This window comes from Chrysochloris asiatica, unplaced genomic scaffold, assembly GCF_000296735.1.
Source record: "Chrysochloris asiatica unplaced genomic scaffold, ChrAsi1.0 scaffold00273, whole genome shotgun sequence".
NCBI classification, from domain to species: domain Eukaryota; kingdom Metazoa; phylum Chordata; class Mammalia; order Afrosoricida; family Chrysochloridae; genus Chrysochloris; species Chrysochloris asiatica.
In genome coordinates this window covers 1,437,827-1,450,303 of record NW_006408791.1, presented here as the reverse complement: position 1 = coordinate 1,450,303, position 12,477 = coordinate 1,437,827, and the positions used below count along the sequence as shown (strand labels likewise).

General features: G+C 38.8%; 1 pseudogene; it reads right to left on the bottom strand.

Annotated features, from left to right (window-relative positions):
- Positions 1-5,434: 5,434 nt before the first annotated feature.
- LOC102812236 overlaps positions 5,435-12,477 on the bottom strand; it is a 10,885-nt pseudogene continuing 3,842 nt past the window's right edge.

Below are 12,477 nucleotides of genomic sequence, written 5' to 3'. Positions count from 1 at the left end.
GAAGAGCGGAGATCGGGACCCCACCCAGAGAAGCAATGAGGCCTGAGATGGAGACAGAGAAGATGACACGGAGAGATGGAGTGGCTGAGGACTTGAGATCTAGGGAGGGAAGGGGGCTGTGTGCTGAGGACCCTGGGCGGAAAGGGGCCTGCGGGGTATACCCTTTGGTTGGGTGATGATGCGTGGACGTGATGGTAACTATGGTAATGAAACGATGTATGATAGAATGAATGTAAAACTAATGTTCCCCCATGTAAGTTATCACACAATAAAAATTTTAAAATGAAAAAAAAAAAAAAGAAGTCATTGACAACTTCAATCTTTTCTCCATTTATATGGATGTTATTTATTGGTTCAGTGGTGAAGATTTTTGTATTCTTTACATTGAGATGTAATCCATATCGAAGGCTGTGCTCTTTGAACTTCATCAATAAGCATTTTAAGTCCTCTTCACATTCTGTAAGCAAAGTGGCATCATCTGCATATCGCAGGTTGTTAATGAGTCTTCCTCCAACCCTGATTCCACATTTTTCTTCATATAATCCAGCTTCTTGGATTATTTGCTCAGCATACAGAATGAGTAAGTATGGTGAAAAAATACAAGCCTTGTGCACACCTTTCCTAATTTTAACCATTCGGTGTTCCCTTGTTCTATTCAAACAACTGTCTCTTGGTCTATGTACACGTTCCTCCTGAGAACAATTAAGTGTTCTAGAATACTCACACTTTGCAATATGGTCAGTAGCTTGTCATGATCCACACAATCAAAAGCCTTTGCATAACCATAAAGTACAGGTAAACATCTTTCTGGTATTTTCTGCTTTCAGCCAAGATCCATCAGACGTCAGCAATGATATCCCTCAGTCTACATTTTCTTCGGAAACTAGCTTGAACCTCTAGAAGTTTTCTGTCAATGTATGGTTGCAGTCATTTCTGTATTACTTTTAGTAAAACTTTACTTGCATGGGATATCAATGATATTGTCCGATGATTTCTGCCTTCTGTTGGGTCACCACTCTTTGGAATGGGCACAAATACAGATCTTTTCCAGTTAGTTGACCAGGTCATTGTCTTCCAAATTTCTTGGCATAGATGAGTGAGTGTCTCCAGTGCCACCTCACTTCATTGAAATATTTCCATTTGTAGTCCATCAATTTCTGGTGCCTTGTTCTTTGCCGATTCCTTCAATGCACCTTGCACTTCTTCCTTTAGGATCATTGGCTCTTACTCTCTTGAAATGGTTGAATATCGACCATTTATTTCCCTTTGGTACAGTGACTCTGTATTCCCTCCATCTTCTTTTGATGGATGGTTTCTTCATCATTCAGTATTTTGCTCATAGAATCCTTTAATACCACAAGTCGAGGTTTGAATTTTTTCTTCAGTTCCCTCAGCTTGAGAAACGTTGAGCATGTTCTTCCCTTTTGGTTTTCTAACTCCAGGTCTTTCCACATTTTGTTGTAATATTTGGCTTTATCTTCTCGAGCTGATATTTGAAAATTTATGTTCAGCTCTTGTACCTCCTCATTTCTTCCATTTGCTTTAGCATCTCTACACTGGAGAGCAAGTTTCAGAGTCTCTTCTGACATTCAGTTTGGTCTTTCCCTTCGCTTGTGTCTTCTCAATGACCTTTTGCTTTATTCCTATATGATGTTCTTGATGTCATCTCACAATTCTTCCTGTCTTTGGTCTTTAGTGTCTAATGTACCAAATATGTTCTTCAGATGATCTCTAAATTCAGGTGGAATATATATTCAAGCTCATATTTTGGCTCTTGTGGACTTGTTTTATTTTCTTCAGCTTCAGCCTGAATTTGAAATTGATAGTCTGTTCCACAGTCTGTCCCTGGCCTTGTTTTGGCTGATAATATGGATCTTTTCCACCGTCTCTTTCCACAGATGTAGTCAGTTTGATTTCTGTGTATTCTATCTGATGAGGTCCATGTGTATAGTTTTCTCTTGTGGTGTTTAAAAAAGGTCTTTCAAATGAACAAATCATTGGTTTTGCAGACTTCTGTCATGTGATATCCAACACCGTTTCTATCACCAAGGCCATGTTTTCCAACTAGTAATCCTTCCTTTTTGTTTCCAACCTTTGCATTCCAATCACCAGTAATTGTCATTACATCTTGAGTGTATGTTTGATCAATTTCAGACTGAAGAAATTGGTAGAATTCTTCAATTTCATCATCACTGGCCTTAGTGGTTGGTACATAAATTTGAATATTGGTGTGGTATTAACTGGTCTTCCTTGTAGGCAGATGGATATTATCCTATCACAGACAGTGTTATACCTCATGACTGCTCTTGATAGATTCTTTTTGATGATGAATGTGGTGCCATTCCTCTTCAATTTGTCATTCCCAGCATAGTAAACCATGTGACTGTCAGATTTTAAGTGGCCGATACCAGTCCATTTCAGCTAAATAATGCCTAGGATATAGATTTTTGGCGATTTCCAATTTTCCTGGAGTCATACTCCGTGCATTCCACGTTCCCATTATTAATGGATTTTTACAGCTATTTCTCTTCATTTTGTGTTGTACCCCATCATTAAATGAAGGTCCCAAGGGCTTTACTCCATTCAAGTGATCAAGGTCAACTCTACTTTGAAGAGGCAGCTCTTCCCCAGCAGCATGTGGAGTGCCTTCAAAACTGAGGGGCTCATCTTCTATCACTATATCTGACAATATTCTGGTGATCTTCATCATGTTTCACTATTCAATAATCTGGTGCTGACAGTGGTCCACTGATATTCATAAAGTTTTCAGTGACTAAATATTTGGAAGAGTTTGTCTCTCTTTCTTCCTAGTCTGCCTTCGTCTGGAAGCTCATCTGAAACCTATCCACCTGCTGGTATTTAAAATACCAGTAGCAAGCTTCTAGAATCACAGCAACACATAAGCCACCACAGTGAAACAAACTGACAAATGAGTGATGGGAGGTTAAATATACATCACTATTTACCTCTATTCCATTAAGTCCATGCAGACCACAATGAGTTGTCCCCTATCAGCTGGGCAACCTGAAAGAGCCAGAGCGTATTTGCCTCCCCAGAGCTTCAGCTGTAGACTCCAAAAATGAGTTGGTCTGAAAGCCAAATGTTGCTGAAGAAGTGGCATAACCTTGAAAAGATGTTGCTGAGACAAACTTTGCTTGGCTCTCTAAGGCATTCTTGGGGTCCTTTCCTCTTTCCTGGGGGCCAAGAAAATGGAAACGTCCACCGGCAAGAAAAGGAAGATTAGGACACTCCAAAGGACGCACGTCCTGGGAAGACCGGGTCTGTTCGGAGAAAATCAAACAGAAGCCTCTCTTTGACCAGTGAGCAGCCAGGTCTGAGTCCCGAAGATGAGGTGCGCCTGTTTGATGTTTTCAATGCTTCCTTTCAGGACAACTTCGAAGGGGTCCCTGTGTGCGTTCCTTTTCAGAGGAAGAAACCCCACTTAAGCAGTGAAGCGGGCGCATCTTCAAGTACAAGATGAAACACGTCCTGCAGCAGTTTCGCTGCGGCAAGTGCATTAAGGCCTTTCCCTGTGTCTCAAACCTTCTGGAGTACCAGAAGACACACACCAGAAAGAGGCCCTGTGCATGCGGAGAGTGAGGCAAGGCCTTCCTGACCGGGCATCGGGCATCAGAAGAGCATCCAAGGAAGACATGTTGAGTGAGACACGACGACAGCCCACATTGTCGCGCATTGGGGTCTGTACCAGGGTGTCTCCTGAGATCACCTCCCCATGCAGCTTGCTTCTCGTTCATTATTCTCCTCCGCGCCCTGTGAGTCCGGGTAAATATGCAGACCTGGAGCTCGTTCCTGTAGGATGTGCAGATGCCTGCGTGTGTCAGAGATCCTCCTTCATACCCAAACCCCAGGGTGCGTGAGCCCTTCCAAGCCATGGCCGCCACCTGACATCTGGATACTGACCAGGAATCAGCCTAACAGATGAACAGCTGCTGCTGGAAGGTTCCAGATTGCGGGGAGACTAGCTCTCCACTGGGGTAGTGGGACACAAGAGGAGACGTGGAGTCAGCGGTGAAGAAATGAATGAATGAAATTGAAAGGCTTTCTCAGTCAGCTTGCTGTGCTGTCCATCTTGTTGCTCTGCCTTCTGCTGCTGCTTTTTGATTTCTGCTCCTACTCCTGCTCTCTACTCCTGCTTTCTGCCTCTGCTCCTCCTGGCCCAGCTCAGCAAGTCTTTATTTTTATACTTCAAATTACACAGTACATGAATTGACACTTTTATCTTTTCTTGAATTACTACACAGTTAGTCACAACATTCTTGCACCTGGTCATTAGACAACCTTGACAAAAATACTTCTGTGATGTTCAGACTGACCTTCATCTCCTTTCTCAGTATGTGAATAAACTGTTTCTTCTTGTTTCTACTAAAAGATTATCAACTTTCTATCCTACATAATGTACTATTATTTTCATAATAAAGGTATTCATTAAATCACTTGGAAGCTATGTGGCATAAAGCCCAACCTGGCTACTTGCTGCAAGTAGTGTAGATTATCAAGTCAAAACTATTCTTCACTTAAGTTCATTATTGTCTGCTTGTTTATGCAGGTGCCTGTATGTAGGGGTTTCAGAATTCTAGCTAGTGACTGATTGTGGTGAGGTCTATGGGGGTAGGTCAGCTTGACTTTAATTTACTATCTGCTTTTGTGGTCTCACAAATGCAGTTACTTAGGTTTTCTATGAAAGGGAGTAATTTACACAATTCTCTTTGTATTCAATCCACCGAAGCTGAAAGCAATTGTTGATAAGCCAGTTTTTCCTAAGATTTGTAAACCTCATTCATAGTGAAAGGTTGTGAATATGGCCATATTATATATTTTTACAAGTAAATTTAGGATTACCCTAAAGAGAAGGTAGAAAGCGACTTCTGAGAGCCATCTGTCTTGAAAGATGACATTTTATTTGCTGGACCTGTGTCAAGCGGCAAAAATGAAACTGTTCTCTACCCTCAACAGCTTCCAGTACCAGATGTTCAAGAGTGACCCAGCAACAGAAGCTCATGGAAACAAGCAACCAAGGACTCCTTTCGTCAGTGCTGCTATTGCAGGCCCTTGCCTGCACCTCTGAGGCTTGGTTTCCAGATTCCACTCAGATGCTGCGCCCATCACGCAGCACATTTGCCCCCCAGTGAGTTTGGACCTGGGCCAGACCACAGTGAGCTACTGAGCTGAGGTGAGTCGCAGCAGTATCTCGGCTGGGCTGCCTCCGATGCTGCGGTGACTTCTCCAGCTGTCTCTGCATGGTGAGTCTGCACACCAAAATTGGTGGATGAATGGGTGTTGTTGGATCCAGTGTTGTTGTCTATGTTCACATACTTTTATTTCTTTATGTTTATTCACATGACATCATGAAACAAACAAAAAAAAATTTTTTTTAATTAACATTGGTTGTTTTATAAACAAAAGAGAAAGTACATCAGTCACCAAGTGCCCCTGAATGAACCGTATCTTCATAACTTCCATGCTTATCATCTTTATTTTCTAGATGTAGTTTAATAAGATCATCAATCCAAAGAATGGTGGTGGCTGCTTCTTCAGATGGTAATTTGCTTCTTGAATGCGAATTTCAAACTCTTCACATTAATTATGGTTGGTTCAAACACTCCAGCTTGTTTGTTATCACGAGGTTTGCCATTGACCAAATCATGACCAATCCATTTTAAGTTTTCACATTCTGGGTTCACTTGAGCCTCATTGTGAAACAGCTCTTAACTTTGCAATCAAATCTATGGACTCATGGGCAGTGTTCATTGCGAGTGTGCTGGGAATCACAAGAAGGGATCTTGTAAACTCTGCAGTGACAAGCTGTTCCAAGACCCCATGTTATTTGCATAGTTTCTGAAATACATGGAAAAGGCTGCTTCCACGGCACCTCTACCACAGACTTTGACTCCAAAACTCTCTTCACTACACAAAGAGCATCATGTAAAGAGTGCTCCATTTCATCACACATGAAATTATTTGCCCCAAGTAAGTTAATGGATACAGATGTTCAAGCCTTAGTGTTTTTGATTAAAATCGGTTCATCATCACGAATTCTTTCCTGTACCACCTCTTCACTTGTCCCAACACTGCAACATCAAAAGTTTCTTCTTCTTCTAGATTGACTGAACAGTTGCTCTGGAAGCTTTAGCAATGTGTTTAAAATCCCCTTTTAAAACTCTTCTAATTGCCATTGCACCAGCCTCCAAAAATACTTTAGACACATAGCACCAATGATACCAGGACTTAGAATAACATTGGCCCCAGTTGATAGGATCTTCTGAATTCTCTCCTTTGTGATACTAAACTCTCTCTGTCTAATTTCGTCCAGTGTTTCAGGGTCTGGTCTGTAATAACTACCTGTACACCAAGCTTCATTTTTGTTTTCTGAAGGCTGAAGTCAAGGCAAGCAATTTTTGCAATAACTATTCTCTTGGGCATACCCTGTGATCCCACCACACAGTTGAGTGCATAGCCATTGATCAGCATGCTTGCTGTTTGATTTCTCCCATGGGCTTCCCCTATCTTCCTTGTTCATTCATCCCCTCCCCATCATCTGAGCTATATGATGTGTCTATCCCATAACCTGTACCTTGTTGCCCCCATTCCCATCCCTGGTTATCGTAATTTTTTTTTGGCATGGAAATCTTTCCATAAGAAATAATGGTCTTATATAATATTTGTCCTTTTGTGACTAATTTCACTCAGCATAATGTCCTCAAGGTTCATCCATGTTATGAGGTGTTTTGCAGCTTCATCTTCATTATTCTTCAAGGTAGCATAGTATTCCACTGTGTGTATGTACCAAAGTTTGTTTATCCATTCTTGCATTGATGGGCACTTAGTCTGTTTCCATCTTTTTGCTATTGTGAATAGTGCTGTGATAAACATTATTATGCATATATCTACTTATATCCTGGCTTGCATTTCTTGTGGATGTATCCTAAGTAGAGGAATTGCTGGGTCATAAGGTATTTCTATTTCCAAATTTCTGAGGAAGCACCATACCATTCCCACCAGCAATGTAGGAGTACCCCATTCTCTCTACACCCTTGCCACAATTTATTGTCCCCTGCTTTTTTGAACTACACTATAATTACTGTTGTGAGATGGTATCTCATTGTTTTGATTTGCACCACTGTAATACCTAATACTCCTCAGAAACCCTATACAGGGTCGCTATGAGTCCGAACCAACATGATGGCACTTAACGACACCAATGACCTCATTACTATATTAAAATAAGGTACACATTAAGATAATGATTATATTTTCACCTGAATAATTGACTTTCATAAAATACCGGATAAAACATACTTAAAAAAAAAAAGTTTGTCCATGTACCACTTTAATAGACATTGTGTTGTGTTGTTCTACCTGGATAGAAAACACTAATCTGTTTCCTTGGCTACCTTCCTTCACTAATACTTAACTGTCTTATGTTGTTATAGATGGTTAGAAGCATTCTACTTTATTTTCTAGATTGACTAATATGATAAATAAGCTAACTAACATGACAATAATTGTTTAAGGGGCTTGAGAAAGAAATGTTGATTTTTTTCTACTTTGTCCCCCTAACTCTAAGCCCTCTCCCCAGGAAAAAAAATGAAAGATTTTAACAATGGTCTTGTAGAAATAATGCTCTGTAGTGAAGGTTGGTGTTTGCACATATAAATATAAACATAAACATAAATATAAATTAAGTGCCATCAAGTCAGTACCAATGCATAGTGACCCTATGCACAACAGAACAAAACACTGCCCAGTCCTATGCCAACTTCACAATATATTTGTTGTTGTGATGTGCCATGGAGTTGGTTTCGACTCATAGCCACTCTGTACAGGGTTTCTGAGTCTGTAAATCTTTATGAGAGCAGAAAACCTCATCTTTCTGCTGGTAATTTCGAACTGCTGACTGTGAGATTTGCAGTCTGGTTTGTAACCACTACGCTACCAGAGCTCTTTTCACAATATATATGTGTGTATAATTTTTTTTGGTAAGGTGTGTTTATAAATAAGTTTATGGCAGACACTAACCTAATGTTGGAGTCTTGGTATGATGCTACAGGATAAGCACTAGACTGCTAATTACAAGGTCAGTGGTTCAAAGTCACCAGCCACTCCTTGGCAATCTTATATGGGGTCACCACTAGTCGGAACTGACTCAAAGGCACTCAACAATAACAACAACCTAATGTTATATTATGGAGTCCTAGTGTGGTACTGTGAGTTAATGTGCCAGACTACAAAGCCGTTTGAACTGTAAGGTCTGTGGTTCAAGCTCACCAGCCACTCCTCCGAAATCTGTACAGGGTCACTATAGGTTGGAATCAACTTGACGGCACTTAACAACAACAACAACAACAAATACTTAATTTGGAGTCCTGTAGAATCAGCACAAGACCACAAGATTGGATTACACCACAGGAGCAGTGGTTTAAATTCCCCAGCTATTTCTCAGAAACCCTGTACAGGATTGCTATGAATCAGAACTGATTCGATGGCACCTAACAACAACAATGGATAATGATAGTGAAAATTTCTTCATATGTTTGTTGGCTGCCTGAATGTCTTCCTTGGTAAAGTATCTGTTCATCTCCTGTTCCCATTTTTTTAATTGGGTTATTTGTCGTGTATAGGTGTTATAATTTCCTATAGATTTTAGAGATTAGTCCCTTGTCTGACATGTCCTTGCAAGAAATTTTTTCCAGTCTGTGGGCTCCCTTTTTACTTTTTTGGTGAAATTTTTTGATGCATATAGTTTCTATTTTTTAGTATGTCCCAGTCATCATTTTGTCTACTACTGTTTGTGTGATTTTTGCAATGTTTAATAGTCTATGCATGCCCTGTATTAGAGCCCTTAAATTTGTCCCTATTTTTCACAGATGACCTTTATAGTTCTGTGAGTTACAGTTAGATCTTTAATCCATGTTGAATTAGTTTTTGTATATGGTATGAGGTATAGGTCTTGTTTCATTTTTCTGCATATCAATTTCCAGTCCCTTTGTCAAAGATCAGTTGACTGTATGTGGATGGATTCACTTCTTGGTTCTCAATTCTGTTCCATTGATTTATATATCTTTCATTGTACCAATACCAGGCTGTATTGACCACTGTGGACATATAGTAAATTTTGAAATCAGGAAGATGCCTCCAACTGTGTTCTTCTTAAACAGTTCTTTGCTTATCCAGGGGTCTTTCCCTTCCATATAGTTTTTTTTTTTTTTCCCATTTCTTTAAAGAATGTCATTGGAATATGCATTGGGATTGCATTATATCTGTAGATTGCTTTGGGTAATATTGACATTTTCACAATTTTGAGTCTTCCTATCCATGAACATGATATATACTTCCATTTTTGTAAATCTCTTTTTATTTCTTGTAATAGTGTTTTGTAGTTTTCTCTGTACAGGTCTTTTGTTACTCTGGTTAGATTAATTCTTAAGTATTTCATCCTTTGGGTGGTGATCGTAAATGATATAGCTTTTCTAATTTCCTTTTCTGAGCTGTCACTAGTATAGAGGAATCCAGCTGATTTTTGTATGTGGCTCTTGTACCCTGAAGCTTTGCTGAATCTTCCAATGAGTTCCAGTATTTTTTTTTCCGCTGAGTCTTTGGGATTTTCTATGTTATACGATCATATCTTCTGCAAATAGAGTTTTACACCTTCCTTTTCAATTTGGATGCTTTTAATATCCCTATCTTGCCTTATAGCTCTGACTAAGACTTCCAACACAATATTGAATAGGAGTCATGATAAGGGCATACTTGTCTTGTTCCTGTTCATGAAGGGAATGCTTTCAGTTTCTCTCTGTTGAAAGTGATGTTGGATGTTGGTTTTGTATATAAACTCTTAATTATGCTGAGGAATTCACCTTCAATTCCTACTTTGTTGAGTGTTTTTTATCAGGAATGGTTGTTGGATTAAGTAAAATGCCTTTTCTGCATCAATTGATATGATCGTGTGATTATTTTCCTTTCTTAATTTATATGGTGGATCATGATGATTGTTTTTCTAATATTGAACCATCCTTGCATCCCTGGTATGAATCTTGCTTGGTCATGATGTATTATTTTTTTTAATATGCTGTTGAATTCTATTTGCTAGGATTTTGTTGAGAATTTTTGCATCTATGTTCATGAGGGATATTGGTCTATAATTTTTTTTTTTATTAATGTCCTTCCCTGATTTTGGTATGAGGATTATGCTTACTTCATAAAATGTGTTAGGAAGTTTTCCATCCTTTTCTATATCCTAGAATAGTTTGAGTAGCATTAATGACAACTCTTCTCTGAATGTTTGGTAAAATTCACCAATGAAGCCAAAAAAAAGCCTGGACTTTTTTTACTTGAGAGTTTTTTTAATGACCTGACCAGTTTCTTCTTTTGTTATAGGTCTGTTCAGGTTTTCTCCTTCACTCTGTGTAGGTTTAGATATATTGTGCTTTTCTAAAAATGTATCCATATCCTCTAGATTTTCAGATTTGTTGGGATACAACACTTCATAGTATTGTCATTATCCTTTTGGTTTCCATTGGTTTGCTTGTGACATCACCCACGTGGTTTTTTATGCTTGTTATTTTGTCTTCTTCCACCTTTCTTTTGCTAGATTTGTCAATGTTTTGTCAATTTTATGAATCCTTTAAAAAAACAGCTTCTTGTCTTGTTGATTCTTTTTTATAGCTTTTCATCTACTTTATTTCTGCTTTAATCTTTATTATTTCTTTTCTTCTGGTAGGTTTGCTTTGCGGGTCTGTTTCTAACTGCTGGAGATGTGCTGATTTGTTGATTTTGATTTTGATTCTTTCTTCTTTTTGGATGTGTGCATTTATTGCAATAAATTGTCCTTTCAGCACTGCCTTTGATGTGTCCCAAATGTTTTGGTATGTTGTGTTTTTATCTCATTTGTTTCTAGGAATTTCTTCTTTATTTCACTTTTTATTTTTTCTACTACCCAGTAGATTTTAAGCAGGGTGTTATTAAGTTTCCATGTATTTGCCTTTATTTCCTTGATCTTCCTATTGTTGATTTCTAATCTTATATCATTGTGATCTGAGAAGATGCTTTGTAGTATTTTGATGTTTTAAAATTTATGAAGACTTGCTTTGTGGCCTAATACATGGTCTATTATAGAGCATGTTCTCTGTGCACTGGAAAAGAATGTGTATTGTGCTGTTGTTGGGTTGAATGTTCTGTACAAATCTATGAGGTCAAGTTGGCTGATTATCTTTTTTAGTTCTGTTGTGTATTTGTTGAGTTTCTTTATAGTTGTCCTGTCCTTTTTTGAAAGTGGTGTATTAAAATCTATTATTGTAGATTGGTCTATTTCTTTCTTCAATTCTATTAGGGTTCGCTTTTTTTATTTCAGGGTTCTTTCACTGGGAGCATAGCTATTTATTATGGTTATATCCTTTTGTTCATTTGACCTTTTAAAATTTTTGGTTTTAGTTTTTTAAAGTTTTTATTGTAAATTGAGTGAAGTTTTACAGGGCAGATCATCAGTTTTACATTCAATAGATCATATACTTTGTTTCATTATGATTATAACCCCCTCCATGTCCCATCAGTTATAGTATTTCTCTCTATTCATTTTAGCTCCTTTTTTTTTTTTTTTTTTTTTTTTTTAACACTCAGGCATATATAATAATACAAACCACCAAAGGACATATTCTGCAAGTCTGCCTCCTGGACACCAGCTTTCAATCCCTGTCTTTCCATGAATTTTAGAGTCCTCGGCTGCTCCCTATCTCCATGTCCCCATTTCTGCCTCCATCTCTGATGACACTGCTTCTCTGGATAGGGTCCCACATTCCACTTGTGCTCTTCTCCCCTGATGGTCCTAGGGTCCTCTGTTTCTGGACTGTAAGATTAACTCTTCCCCCATTGTTGTTACAAAACTTCTACCTTCACAATTGTGACAGTCACAATTAGTCATTGTAACAATTATTCACTATTGAATCACTCAATTGACCCTTTAATCACAAGATTATTTCCTTCCTTTGACTTTTCCTTTTCCAATGCTTTGACTTTTAGTCTGTTTTTGTCTTTGTGTGTCAGGTGTATCTCTTGCAGACAGCATATTGAAGGATATGGTTTTCTTATCCAATCTGCCACTCTCCATCTTTTAACTGGTGCATTTAATCTGTTTGCATTTAATGTAATTATCTATGTTGTTGTTAAGTGCCATCAAGTCGATTCTGACACCTAGCGACTTTGTACAGGGTTTCCAAGGAGAAGTTGGTGAGCTTGAACCACCGATCTTGGCAGTTCAAATGACATTGCAGTCTGATGCATTAACCCACAGTGCCACACCAGAACATTGTATGTTGTTGTTGCTGTTGTTAGGTGCTATCGAGTCAGTACCAACTCATAGTGACCCTATGCACAGCAGAACGAAACACTGCCCAATCCTGGGCCAACCTCACTACTGTTGCCATGCTTGAGTCCATCGATGCTGCCACTTGGCCAATCCATCTC